Below are 14,193 nucleotides of genomic sequence, written 5' to 3' on the forward strand. Positions count from 1 at the left end.
TAATCTAACTTTCTCTCTTTCTTTCCTAGGTGACGAAGCGGAAGCGGAAGTAGAAGTAGACAATGGCCGACAGTGAGATGAATCGCGTTGCCATCGTTGTCGAGGAACTCCAGGCACTCGACAAACAGATTCAGAAACTCCTGTCTAGACGAAGGTACCTCAGAGACTTGAAGACTCGGCTGCTGGACAAACCACACCAAACAACCGAAGCCGGCGTAACATCAACCCCACCTCGTGCCGCTCAAGTCCAAGGGCAAGTAAGCTTCGCCCCCGCGCCTCGTAGGAACAACGCTGATGAAGACCTCGACGGGTTTCAGCTTTGCAGGCGGGGGTTCAAGGCTAGAACACCTCCAGCGGCACAGGCGAGCATTCAAATCCAGAATCGATTCGACCCTCTCCGCGTCCCCAGTCTGCCTTCAACCCCGGGTGATATAATCGTGGTAGGTGATTCCATTGTACGAAACCTGAATATCACGTGCCCTAATCAAAAATCCTTTGTTTCTTGTTTTCCCGGTGCTCGAGTTCGAGATGTGATGAGGCGGGCGCCGACCTTCTACCAGAAGCACAAGAGGGCAATTGGATCCATCATTCTACATGCCGGCGTAAACGACATAAGGCACCGAGAGTCAGAGGTTCTCAAGGCTGACTTCGCAGCACTAGTTGAAGACACGAAGGAGAGGACCCCATCCGCAAAAATCTTCATCTCGGGTCCACTACCTCTCGTCAGACGATCGCATGAATACTACAGTCGTCTGCTGGGTTTAAACAACTGGCTGAGAGGCTTCTGCGAGAATCAAGACATCGGGTTTATAGACAACTGGGATCTTTTTTGGGAAAGGCCGTGCTTCTTCAAGCGGGATGGACTGCATCCGAATAGATTTGGCGCCCGGGTCCTCTCCGAAAACATCGCTAAGGTAATTCGTCTATCTTGACTGTCTACTTCTACTGCTAACCCCTTACGTAATGCTACTGGTTTGATAGGACATAATGGCTTAACAGAGTCTTCCGTTAAAGTGCACATCATTAATAATCTAATAACAAATCTTAACGCACGTAAAAAATCTAGGCAGTGCGGCAAAAACACCAATAATTTAATTGAAATTACTACTTCAGATCAACACTGCATTAAGACTATAAAAACGGATTGTAGATTACATAAAAAGTACACACAGAGGCGTTAACAAAAATAACTTAATTTTTGTTCCGATTACCGATAACACGCATAAAATTCAGCTCTGCCCTTCAGAAACATTAAATATGGCACTATTAAATGTTAGAGCTTTAACTAACAAGACATTTTTTATAAACGATCTTATTAGTGATAGAAACATTGATTTTATTGCGCTAAATGAAACATGGCTTAATTCCAATGGGGCGGCAGTTTTAATCGAATCTGCAGCTCCGGATTACAGTTTTACTCGTTCAGACCGCCAGGGGAAAAAGGGGCGGTTTGGCAAACATTTACTCGAGCGATTAAAATGTAAAGATGTTAGTTTTGGTAAATTTAAGTCCTTTGAGTATCTCGCCGTTGTTATTCATGGAGATTCTCACGTTCTCGTATTATCCGTGTATAGACCTCCTAAATATAACGCGTCTTTCCTTGAGGAATTCTCTGACTTAATGTCAATTTTAGTTACAAACTATGATGCACTCTTAATAGTCGCGACTTTAACTTTCATGTCGACAATCAGTGTGACCAAAAGGTAAAGGAATTCATGAACCTCCTGGACTCTTTTGATTTGAGGCAGCTCGTAAATCAGCCTACACATAAAGCAGGTCATACGTTAGACTTAGTGATTACTAAAGGACTTAAAGTTGATATAAAGCAGGTCACTGATATCGGTCTATCAGACCATTTCCTTCTACTATTTAATATAGAAATAAAGATAGAAAACGCTCATGAGAAGCATTTTGTTAAAAACGCTTCTTTGACTCATCAGCAGCTTTAAAGCTTACAACTATTCTAAGCAATCAGTCCGTTTATAATGCCAGCTATAATAGCGAGGATAATGTAAATAGTAAAGTGGAAAACTTTAATTCTAAAGTAAGAACTGCTGTTGACATAGTTGCACCTGAAAAGACAGTTAAAAAATCCTCTAGTACTGTTATTCCATGGAAGACCCAAAGAGTGTCTGATTTAAAAAGAACATGTCGTAGAGCTGAGCGTAAATGGAGGAAAACTAAACTAACTATCCATTATGAGATATTGAAGTTAAAATAACAGAATACAATAACACTGTCCGTCTTGAGAGGCTGCTATTTCTCTAATATTATAAATAACAATGCTAGTAATCCCAGAGTCTTATTTTCAACAATTGACCGTCTGTTAAACCCAGGTAACACAAAGGAATGCCCCAGAATACTTCCAGTGAAACCTGTGAGAACATTGCTGTATTTTTCACTCAAAAAATTAATGATATTAGAGATAACATAGTATATCTCCCGAACACTGCAGAACCTCCAAAGCCCCGGTACTCCGTTATAAACAAATTAAATGCTTTCACCAGGATAGATTTACCTGAATTACATAGTATAATCTCTCAACTGAAACCTCCACCTGCGTCCTTGACCCAATACCAACCAGGTTTTTCAAAGAAATATCAGGCGTCTAATTGACAATATTCTGGACATAGTAAATTGTCATTAGATACGGGGTCTTTCCAGACTGTCTTAAGACTGCTGTAGTTAAACCCCTTCTTAAGAAACATAATCTTGACCCCTCTGCCTTTGAAAATTTTAGACCCATTTCTAACCTGCCCTTCTTAAGTAAAATTCTAGAGAAGGCAGTCATTATGCAGTTAAATGACCACCTAAATAAACATGCTATTCTTGATACTTTCAGTCAGGCTTCAGAACAAATCACAGTACAGAAACTGCACTTGTTAAAGTAGTAAATGACTTGGGGTAAATGCAGACAGAGGCCATTTATCTGTTCTCATCCTCTTAGATCTGAGTGCTGCATTTGACACCATTGATCATAATATTCTTAGAAATCGCCTTAGTCAATGGGTGGGCCTCTCTGGCAGTGTCTTAAATTGGTTTGAATCCTACCTGGCAGGAGAAAATTCTTTGTGAGTTGTGGTAATCAAATCTCAAAGACACATGATATCCGATATGGTGTTCCACAAGGCTCTATCCTGGGTCCGCTGTTATTCTCAATCTATATGCTTCCGTTAGGTCAGATTATCTCAGGTTACAACGTGAGCTACCACAGCTATGCTGATGACACACAGCTGTACTTATCTATAGCACCTGATGACTCCGACTCTTTCGATACACTAACACAATGTCTTACTGGTATTTCTGAATGGATGAATAGTAATTTTCTCAAACTAAATAAAGAGAAAACTGAAATTTTAGTAATTGGCAATAATGGATTCAGCGAGGTTATCAGAAATAAACTTAATGCACTAGGATTAAAAGTTAAGACGGAAGTAAAAAATTTAGGGGTAACCGTTGACTGTAATCTGAATTTTAAATCGCATATTCATCAGACCACTAGGACAGCATTTTTTCACTTAAGAAACATAGCTAAAGTTAGACCTCTTATATCATTGAAAGATGCTGAGAAATTAATTCACGCTTTTGTTTTCAGTAGACTAGATTACTGTAACGCACTCCTCTCAGGACTACCCAAAAAGACATAAATCATTTGCAACGAGTGCAGAATGCAGCTGCTAGAATCCTAACTGGGAAAAGAAAATCCGAACACATTTCTCCAGTTTTGATGTCACTACACTGGTTGCCTGTGTCATTCAGGATTGACTTTAAAATACTGCTTATGGTTTATAAAGCCTTAAATAATCTCGCTCCATCTTATATATCGGAATGCCTGACACGTTATATTCCAAATCGTAACCTTAGATCTTCAAATGAGTGTCTCCTTATAATTCCAAAAGCTAAACTTAAAAGAAGTGGTGAGGCGGCCTTCTGCTGCTATGCACCTAAAATCTGGAATAGCCTGCCAATAGGAATTCGCCAGGCAAATACAGTAGAGCACTTTAAAACACTGCTGAAAACACATTACTTTAACATGGCCTTTTATAACTTCACTTTAACTTAATCCTGATACTCTGTATGTTCAATTCTTCATAATAACTATTCATGGTGGCTCTAAAATCCGTACTGACCCCTACTCTCTCTTCTGTTTCTTTTTCCGGTTTCTTTGTGGTGGCGGCCTGCCCACCACCACCTACTCAAAGCATCATGATGCTCCAACAATGATGGACTGAAAGCCAGAAGTCTACGTGACCATCATCATCAGGTCCTTCCATGAAAATATGATGATTTATGTTAGGTAGAATGCCCAGAGGGGACTGGGCGGTCTCTTGGTCTGGAACCCCTACAGATTTTATTTTTTTCTCCAGCCTTTGGAGTTTTTTGTTTTTCTGTCCACCCTGGCCATCGGACCTTACTCTTATTCTATGTTAATTAATGTTGACTTATGTTTATCTTTTATTGTGTCTTCTATTTCTCTATTCATTTTGTAAAGCACTTTGAGCTACATTTTTTTTGTATGAATATGTGCTATATAAATAAATGTTGATTGATTGATTGATAATCTCAGACCTGCTTTTACAGTGAATGGACCATCTTCAACAAGCTGAGAAGAGTACACGTGATTACTAAGTAGGTAAGGACTATGTTAATTAAGGGAATTTAATAACAACATCTAGTGAAATCTGTACCCCAGCTTACACTAAAATGCTAAAAATTAAAATGCTTGCTGCCCCATGTTCTGCAACTTTTCCCTCCAGTGGTTAACCTGGACATCACAATACACCATGCTCTTTATGAAGGAAGTCCAGCGATCTTTTATGACCACAGAGAGTCAGGACCTCTGTTTTAAGTCTCATCCGATGGATGGAACCATGTTTACAGCACTGTGTCTCTGTCACTGCACTGGGATCCACATTCAGACCACATGGTAAGTGCTCCCTGCTGGCATCATCAACACCTCTTCCAGCAGCAACCCAAACTTTTCCTAGATGGTCTTTCATCCAAGAACTGGCCGGATCCAAACATGTTTAGCTTCAGGTGGATGACCTATTCTGAAGTGCATGTCGTTTGCCTGTTGGCTGCATGTTAAAAAATTTTAAAAAATATATAAACACCTACATTGGAAACATTGCACTTGAAATTTATAAATAACGCTGGTTAAAACCAGGCAATCAAATAAATAACAGTGGAATAAAAAGGAAACTTCTAGAACATACTTATTTGCTTATTATAAAGGCATGATCAATAAATTAAACTTAAATAATACAATCAAACCAGAGGGTCCAGTGTTTCACATACTAATCAATTGAGCCAATGTTTGTAAAAACCTACATAACAATAATAATAAACAAAGGTGCTGTGTGTATACTTGATATACTTGCTTCCAACATTTACAAGTAATTATACTCTTTGGTCTTGGGCCTGAAGTATTTAATTTGATTGATGTGTATTTAATCTTTTGAAAACATGCATGCACGTATAATGTGTGACTGCAAAAGCAAGCTTTATCTTAAAGTTGAAATTATACATTTAAAATGTATTATATATGCCATACAAATTTGAGTTTAATAATGATTTCAAGAAACAATGATGCCATGAAAGGAAGGAATAACTTTATATATAGTATATTAATGTGCAAATATAATTACAACACTCAAGATAAATAAATTATTTTTTATCCTTCTAATCATATATGAGAGACTATCTACAGTATATCTAAGAAACTTCATACTGGGTTCTCTATTCTAGTTCACTAGTCTGTTTAGGGAAGGAGTTCTGAGGTTGATTTGATATGAATATAAACGAAAGAAAATAGTATTGTATCCTTGATTACCCTGTCTTATTCATTATAATGTGTTTGTAATATATCAATGAAAACAGAAAACAAAAATGACTGATTAGCTCCAAATGTTACATTTTGACCTACTTCCTTGAATCAATGTTCTCTGCTCTTCTGTTTCCAATCCCTTTCTTCCTCTTATTTGGCCCTACCAATAATTCTTCTAATTCTCCCTTAATTCATGTATCTGATTTTGAGGTCACCAATGTTAAGCCCTTAGCCGGGGTTTGGGTGGTTTGTCAGACCAGTTGTCTCATGGAAGGCAAGGTCAAACACCCATTCCCAGTCAGACAGTACTAAGAAGATGGAGGATGCAGAATGCACAGCATACAGACTATATGAGATCAGGTAGAGTCCACTCTTGCCTCCCTCAAGTTCATTTTTGCATGTTGACTGTCACTTATGTTCAGTAGATATATGAGCAAAAATGAGCAGAAGAGAAGAGAAGGAACAAAAGTGGAAGGTATGCTGTTTCTCTCTCCCTCTACAAACTTTAAACACCAAATCACCAAAGATATGGTTTAATCTTCTTAAACAGTTCATATAGCTAGTTAGCTATTAACATTCCAGATGTGGAGCTGGCTTGTAGGCTCACCACCTTCAAGATGAAGGATGAGAGTTAGGTGCAGTGCCAGTTTGCTGGTGGGTAATGGGGAAAAAGACATAGACAGACTAGTCCCAGTGATGGAGAAAGACTTTGGGAACTTGGAATGTTACTTCTTTGGTGGAGAAACAGCCTGTACTGGTACAGGAGGTGGAAAAGTACCAGCAAGACATAGTCTAGACTTTGTAGTTGTTTCTTTTGACATGAGGTCATACATTTGTGGACACTCATGTGAAAAGGGGGCAAAGCTGTCAAGTCATCACTACTTTGTAGTGAGTTGGATTCGAAGAGACCACAGAAGCTTTACATGAGCAAGTAGAGTGTCCTGGGAATGTATGCCTGAGGTTTCGATTTGTGATGAGTTGAACACCTACCTCCGAAAGAACTTCTCCCATGTACAGAGTGAGGTTAGGGACATCAAGACTGAATGGACCCTGTTCAAGACATCAGTTGTGAAAATGGCTGCTAAAAATCTCGGTCTTAAAGCAGTTGGGGCATCTCCTAGTGGCAAACCTAGAACCTGATGAAGGACACCAGATGTGAGGGAAGCTGGCAGACTAAAGAAGGTGCCCTTCAGGAAAATGCTTTCTGATGATTCAACTGACTCAGTTGAGAGGTACCAACAGACTAAGAAGACTGCTGCAAAAGTAGTATTTAGAAGGATAAGCGTGGGTATGGGAGGAGTTTAGAGAGGCCATAGAGAAAGACTGTTGGAGGTCTTGAGGTTAGTCTGGAAAACTGCTTGATGTCTCAGGAAGAGAAGGCATGACCTTGCACAGACTGTATTAGGCAGGGAACGTAAGGGGAAACTGTCGAGCAGTGGAAGGAACACTTTCAACAAAAGGTAACTTTGGACATATCTAGTTGGGGGAGAGTGCAGGAGAGTTTGCGTTTTGTAGATTTGTGAAAAGCTTATGACCCTTTTCCTTTGGCATTTGTTGTGGGAAGGGCTGCAGGAATATGATGCAACAGTGCTGCTGTTGTCTGCTATTTGTTCCCAATATGACTGCAGTAAGAGACACACATGAATACTTAAGTCAAATTCATTCAATGTGTTAAGTCATATTTTTTCATTGTGTTTGTGGGACTCCATCAAAGTTCTGTCTTGCCACCAATCCCGTTTGTGGTTTTCATGCATAGAATATCAAGGCATAGCCGAGGATGTTAGGGTATCCAGTTGGGGATTGTAGGGGTAGCACTGTTGCTTTATTCAAATAATGTTGTCCTTATTGATTCATTTGACTTTGACCTTCAGCACCCACTTGAGCAATTTGTTGCCACGTGTGAAGCAGCTGAGATGAAGATCACCACCTCCAATGAGGTTATGTTTCTGTCCTGGACAAGAGTGGAATGTTCTCTCTATGTGAGTGGGGCCCAACTGACCTTAGTGGAGAAGTTCAAGTACTTTGGGAATCTTGTGAGTGATATAAAAAGGGAACGTAAGATCTACAAGCAGACTGGAGTGGTGGCAGCTGTTTTGCGGATGCTGTACAAGTCTGATGGTCTGTACAAGACAGAAGCATAAGCTTGAGTAATGGAGGAGTTTAGAAAGTCATTGATTTACTGGCCAACGTACTTTCCTTTCCTCATTTTGGTCGTTAGCTATGGTTAATGGTAAAAGAATGATATCGTAAGTACAGGTGGCAGAAATTAGGTTCCATCAAAACGGTTGGCAGATTTTGCAGTTAGATTCTGAAACATCTAATACTGTATATGTTGTTTGTGTTTTGTTGGACATGGTTGTTCCACAAAAAAACAATGAATTCTCATTTCTCTAGTATTGAGCAGGCTGCTTCACCACTCAGGATGGAATGCCTCTTATACTATGTGTATTTTTCTTTTTAGCCATTTGAATAGTGTAATTTCTCCCCAATTTTTCTCTCTTGTGATCTACACAACCCCCTGCTTGAACTGCTTCAAAGATATTCTTTTTGTACAGGTTAACATCACAGATAACATTTTAAGCCTCAGTACAGTCTGACTTCAGATGTTCTCATAGTCCTAAACTTTCTTGGACTTTGGCAAACTATTCTTCTACTCTTGCTTTTAGACATTATTTTTATCTCCCCATTTTTCCCAAATAACTACTACAACAACAACATTTATTTCAATAGCCCATTTTCCTAGTCACATATTTTAACCATTACCCATTTCTTTTGCTTCCTCTATTACCTTCTCTCTAGCTTTTTTGCTCTACCATCAGAGGACAGAAAGATATGGAAGGAGATGATCTGCTGCGGCAGCCCCTAATGGAAGCAGCCGAAAGAAGAAGAAGAAGAATCACCATGGCAGCAAGAACTGCTGCTCTGTCTCATGCATATGCTATTGGGGAAGTTGTCCTGCTGTACAAATCAAACTGGATGAATATCATAGATTTACTAGCTCCTGTAAAGGCTAGTCTACTTTCAAAATCAGTGTTTTGGTACAACATAGAAAACTACAAAAGCTTGACAATGTTGGTCAATGACTTGGACATAAATTGTCTGGTGTTTCTGTTCATAAAGAAATTTGCTCTTCCCATTTTAGATGCTACAGAAGTATGCTTGTCGCCACCATGGTAGTTCAATTTAATTTAACAGATTACCACTATAAAACATTCTCTTGCCCCCAACAACCTGCATCCTGGGTCTAGATCCTGTACCTGGACATTGTTTGTGTGCAGTTCACATATTTTCCATATGGCTGTATGGATTTTCCTCCAACAAGACATGCAGCATAGGTTAATTAGTGATTCTAAATTGACTTTGTGTGTGTAGGATGAGGTCTTCTAAAATAAAATCAGTAGGAATTAGAGCAGAAGTAGATGCTGGATCACCTATAAGAAAGACGGGTATTCATGATACATCTGTGCTGTCTCAGTGATAAGGTAAATGTGGAATCCTGATGGAAAAAATTAAAACATTTTTGCCAACTTACTTTCATTAGGACTTAGGACTAACAACAAATACTTTTGTGCGGTATAATAATAACATAACAAAACATTCTCAAAAATTTTTATTCCAACTTCCACTGCCTGTTCAAACAGCATTCGGTGCAGGGTGGAAAATAACTGTAAATAGGCAGTCATTCAGCCACCCGCACTTACACTGGATCTAATTTGGAGACATCAGTTACAGTAAAATTCATGTGTTTGGGGAAGTGGTAGGAAAATAAAGGTACCTGGAAATTAACCAATACATACTTGGGGAGAATCTGCAAAGTACTGTTAAGTGATTTCTTTTGTGTAACAGTTTAACACTACCAGTAAGTCTTAAGTTCACATTGTCATTCAAATGCTACAGGCCCTTCAAATGCTACTTTTCTTGTGTGGAGCTGCTGTCCTTGAATAATCAATAAATGCTGATCATATAATTAAGCTGGTGGTTTTGCTGGTGTTCAGGTGTAAGTGGTTTGAGTTGCACCATTTAACAAAGTCCTTGATTAGGTTCCTATACACCTCCTCCTGCCCACTCCTGATGCAGCCCATGATAGCAATGTCATCAAGCGAACTTTTGCACGTGGCAGGACTCCGAGTTGCATTGGAAGTCCGATGTATATAGGCTGAACAGGACCGGAGAAAGTACAGTCCCCTGCGGTGCTCCTGTGTTACAGACAACAATGTCAGACCTGCAGTTCCCGAGACGCACATACTGAGGTCTGTCTGTAAGATAGTCCACGATCCATGCCACCAAGTATGAATCTACTCCCATCTCTGTCAGCTTGTCTCTAAGGAGCTGAGATTGGATGGTGATGAAGGCGCTAGAGAAGTCTAGAGACATAATTCTTACTGCACCACTGCCTCTGTCCAAATGGGAGAGGGATCGGTGTAGCATAGAGATGATGGCATGTTCCGCTCCCACCTTCTCCTGGTATGTGAACTGCAGAGGGCGTGGCGGACCTGTGGTCTCAGGTGGTGTAGCAGCAGCCGCTCCATGATCTTCATCATATGTGACGTCAGGGCGACAGGCTGGAAGTCATTTAGCTCACTAGGACATGATACCTTTGGGACTGGGGTGATACAAGATGTTTTCCAAAGTCTCGGGACTCTCCCCTGTTCCACGCTCAGGTTGAAGATGCGCTGTAGAGGACTCCCCAATTACAGCGCACAGGCCTTCAGCAATCGTCGTGATACACCATCTGGACCCGCTGCTTTGCTGGCACAAAGTCTTTTCAGCTCTCTGCTCACCTGGGCTGCTGTAATTGTGGGTAAGGATGTCTCTCCTATGCTGGTATCAGAAGAAGGATGGGTGGAGGGTACAGTACTCCAAGGTGAGAGTGGGTTAGGGTGGTCAAACCTGTTAAAGAAGTTGTTCATTTGGTTTGCTCTCTCCACGTCTCTCTCGATGGTGGCACCCCGCTTCGAGCTGCAGCCAGTGATGATCTTCATCCCATCCCACACTTCCTTCATGCTGTTATTCATCAACTTCTGCTCCAGCTTTCTCCTGTGCTGCTCCTTCGCCGCCCTGAGCTGGACTCGGAGTTCCTTCTGCATGCACTTGAGCTCATGCTGATCACAGCCTTTAAAAGTCCTTTTCTTGTGGTTCAAAAGGCCCTTGATGTCACTTGTAATCTATGGCTTGTTGTTAGCATAGCAGCGTACTCTTCTTACTGGAACTACAATGTCCATACAGAAGTTGGTGTAGTCAGTAGTGCAGTCAACAACCTCCTTAGTGTTCTCACTATATGATCCCTGCAGGATATCCCAGTCTGTATATCCAAAGCAGTCTCTCAGAGCCTGCTATGCCTCAGGGGACCACTTCCTGAATGAGTGCGTGGTTGTAGGTAGCTCCTTCACTCTTGGTTTGTAGTGAGGCTGAAGCAGAACCAGGTTATGATCTGCTTTCCCAAGCGCAGGCAGCGGGGTGGCACTGTACGCATCTTTAAACTTTGCATACAGCAGGTCAATAGTCCTATTTCCCCGGGTGTTACAATCCACAAACTGGGAGAAGGCAGGTAATGTTTTCTCCAGTGTCACATGGTTAAAGTCTCCAGCGATTAGGACAAGCGCCTCAGGGTGCTGTGTTTGTAATTTAGCAACAGCGGAATGAATTATGTCACCCGCTGTCTTCATGTCCGCACAAGGAGGGATGTAAACGATAACAACGATGTGTCCAAAATCTCTGGGCAAGTAATAGGGACGCAGACTTATGGCCAACAGTTCGATGTCCCTGCAGCAAGTGGAGATTTTGACGTTTACATGTCCAGAGTTACACCACCTTTTATTTACATAGAGAGCAAGTCCTCCTCCTTTCCGCAGGTATTTGTGTCTCTATCCGCTCTAACTGTGCTTGATTTTCTGCCTTGCACTGCTGAGCTGTTAGTACGTGACTGGCTGATACCCCATAGATTTATTTTGAAGACACAACTATGTCAGCAACACTGAACGCAAGGCAGATCCCTAGACAGAATGCTGCTCATGCAACATGCCCATACTCTCACTTGCAATCTTGGTTTATTAATGCTTAAATCCACTGGAGCATTTATGTCAATTGTACTCTTCAAACAAGTCTACAGAAAGGGCCACACAGTGTCAAAATGGTTAGTGTTGCTGTCTTACTGCTCCATAGGATTAGATTTCATTTCGAACCGTCTCATCTTTCTCATGGAGTTTTGTGTGGGCTCTCCATGTTCACATGGGTTTCTGTTGGTACACCGATTTCCAGACGAACCTGCCAGTTAGGTTGGCTTGGAATATTAAATTAGTCTGGTAACACAAAGTGTGCATTGTTAATGACATGTCTCATCTATTGTTTTACCTTGAAAATTTGCCTCTGCATAACACTAATGCAAATATGGGTTCAAAAGATCAGTGAATTATGTACAAGGAAGTCAGTATTATAGCAATATGTTGCCCCAGTGTAGGGTGACATGATAAAAGAAAGTTCATTTATTATTGCTTTACAGCTTGCTATCCTAAACACTCACTCTGTTACAGTGGATGACTAATTGTGACTGTGGAGTGAGAGCCTGGCTTTTAAAGCTCTTCCCTGGGAGCACTGGAAGCAGGTGGTTAATTTGCATAGCGGTTTGCCCGTTCCAAACCATTATGCACTTCCGCCTGCTGGGATGCACTTGCCACTGCTGCTGCTCCTGTCTTTGTTGTCACTGATGTTATTGCTAAAGTATTATATAGTAATTATTTTAACAACTCTCTAAAAGCTGAAGTCAAATCAAACAATAATACCACATCAAAATAAATTACTATCTGTATTAAACCTTTGTCTTACCTATACAAGGAGTATATTAAACTGAAATTTCAAGTTAAAAAGGGCACCTATCAAACTAAATAGCTTTTATTGCTTCACCAGCAAATATCAAAATAAACTCCAATACCTATTCTGTTGTCCAGTATTTTATTACTCAAAATTTAAGACAGTGATTGTCAGACATAATGAAAATGAAAAAATAAAAATGGATGTCAGCTCCTTTTGACAAAAACTACAGAGACAGATTAAGCAATAGTGTTAGTATCGAGTGCATGACGCCTTATTGATCTGGTCTTTCTGCAGTCCTTGACTTGTCACTTAATTTTAGACTTACAAAGCGGACATGTTTTCAATATAAGAAAGTCTACTTCTTTCTTTAAATGATTTTTTAAAAATTGTTATCCCTATAAATTTCCCACTCAAGTTAATCTTAAGAATCATATACTGTACACACAGTTTAAGCTATGTAATCTTTCTTTACTTCATATTTAGTACTGAATGATTTATTTGTAAGTATGAAGAACTAGAACCATTTATTTTTATATACATTTTAAAATAGTGTATACTTTATTACTTGACATCACTAGACTTTTAATCACTTGGAGGTGGGGTTCTGAGTTAATAATTTAAACCCCGCATTCAATAAAATAGTTTTGTTATAACAAATCCAGTCTGACTGTATTATGTCTTCATAATAGTGAAGCTGGTTTTAAATTAAACATCATTGTAGTAGTGAAAGAAGTTGGTAACTTTGCTGCTGCAACAAAATTTGAAACGTCTGAGAAACTGATGTGAGATTGCATGAGGCAAGAAGATGTAAAAAAAAAAAGGTAAGTGTCGCATTTTTGAATGGGCGTATAAGTTGAGGTCTAATTTTATGATCGACTTATATGCAAGTATATACAGTATCTGTTTTCTGATACCTAAAATTATTTGTATATATATATATATATATATTTATATATATTATTTATATTTGTATGTATAATATATATGTTCAGGGCACTTATAATTCCTTAGAAATTGTATCAAAGCTGTTTTTAAAATGTATATATAAACACATGCTATAAGCCAACTTGACTTTTTACTTATTACTCTTGTGATTTGGACTCAATTTTCTTTAGTAGCAAAACTGGAAATATGGTGTATGAATGTTTAAATTATGTGAAACATCTAAACCGTGTAAAACACATTTCAATAGATGCAGCAGGTTACTTTGTCCTGCAAAGCCTGGAAAATATTGGGGCAATTCCTAGCTGATTTGTGTTGGAAGATTGAATGTATCAAAATTTACAGAAATATTCCCTTACACACAGATTGATTTCCTTTCACATATTAGAGACAAGTTTTTGATATGTTCGCTAACTCTAAATCTGCCTACATATTTAAAGTTAATTAGAGTTTGAATTTACCATTTACGACTGCCTGCTATCTTATGCTCCTTTGTGCCAGGATAGGTTGGGATACCCTTAAGTACCTATATATACTTGATGCTCAAAATGGTTATGTGCATGCATCATGGCTAAAACACATTCCCATTGGTCTTTTGACGTGACCTTTGAGCA

At 39.6% G+C, this 14,193-nt stretch overlaps 1 protein-coding gene across 4 annotated transcripts in view; it reads right to left on the reverse strand.

Annotated features, from left to right (window-relative positions):
- The window catches only part of cntn5 (contactin 5), a 1,359,131-nt gene that overhangs the window by 343,361 nt on the left and 1,001,577 nt on the right, over positions 1-14,193 (reverse strand). The window lies entirely within an intron of this gene.

Source organism: Polypterus senegalus, chromosome 2 (assembly GCF_016835505.1).
Source record: "Polypterus senegalus isolate Bchr_013 chromosome 2, ASM1683550v1, whole genome shotgun sequence".
NCBI classification, from domain to species: domain Eukaryota; kingdom Metazoa; phylum Chordata; class Cladistia; order Polypteriformes; family Polypteridae; genus Polypterus; species Polypterus senegalus.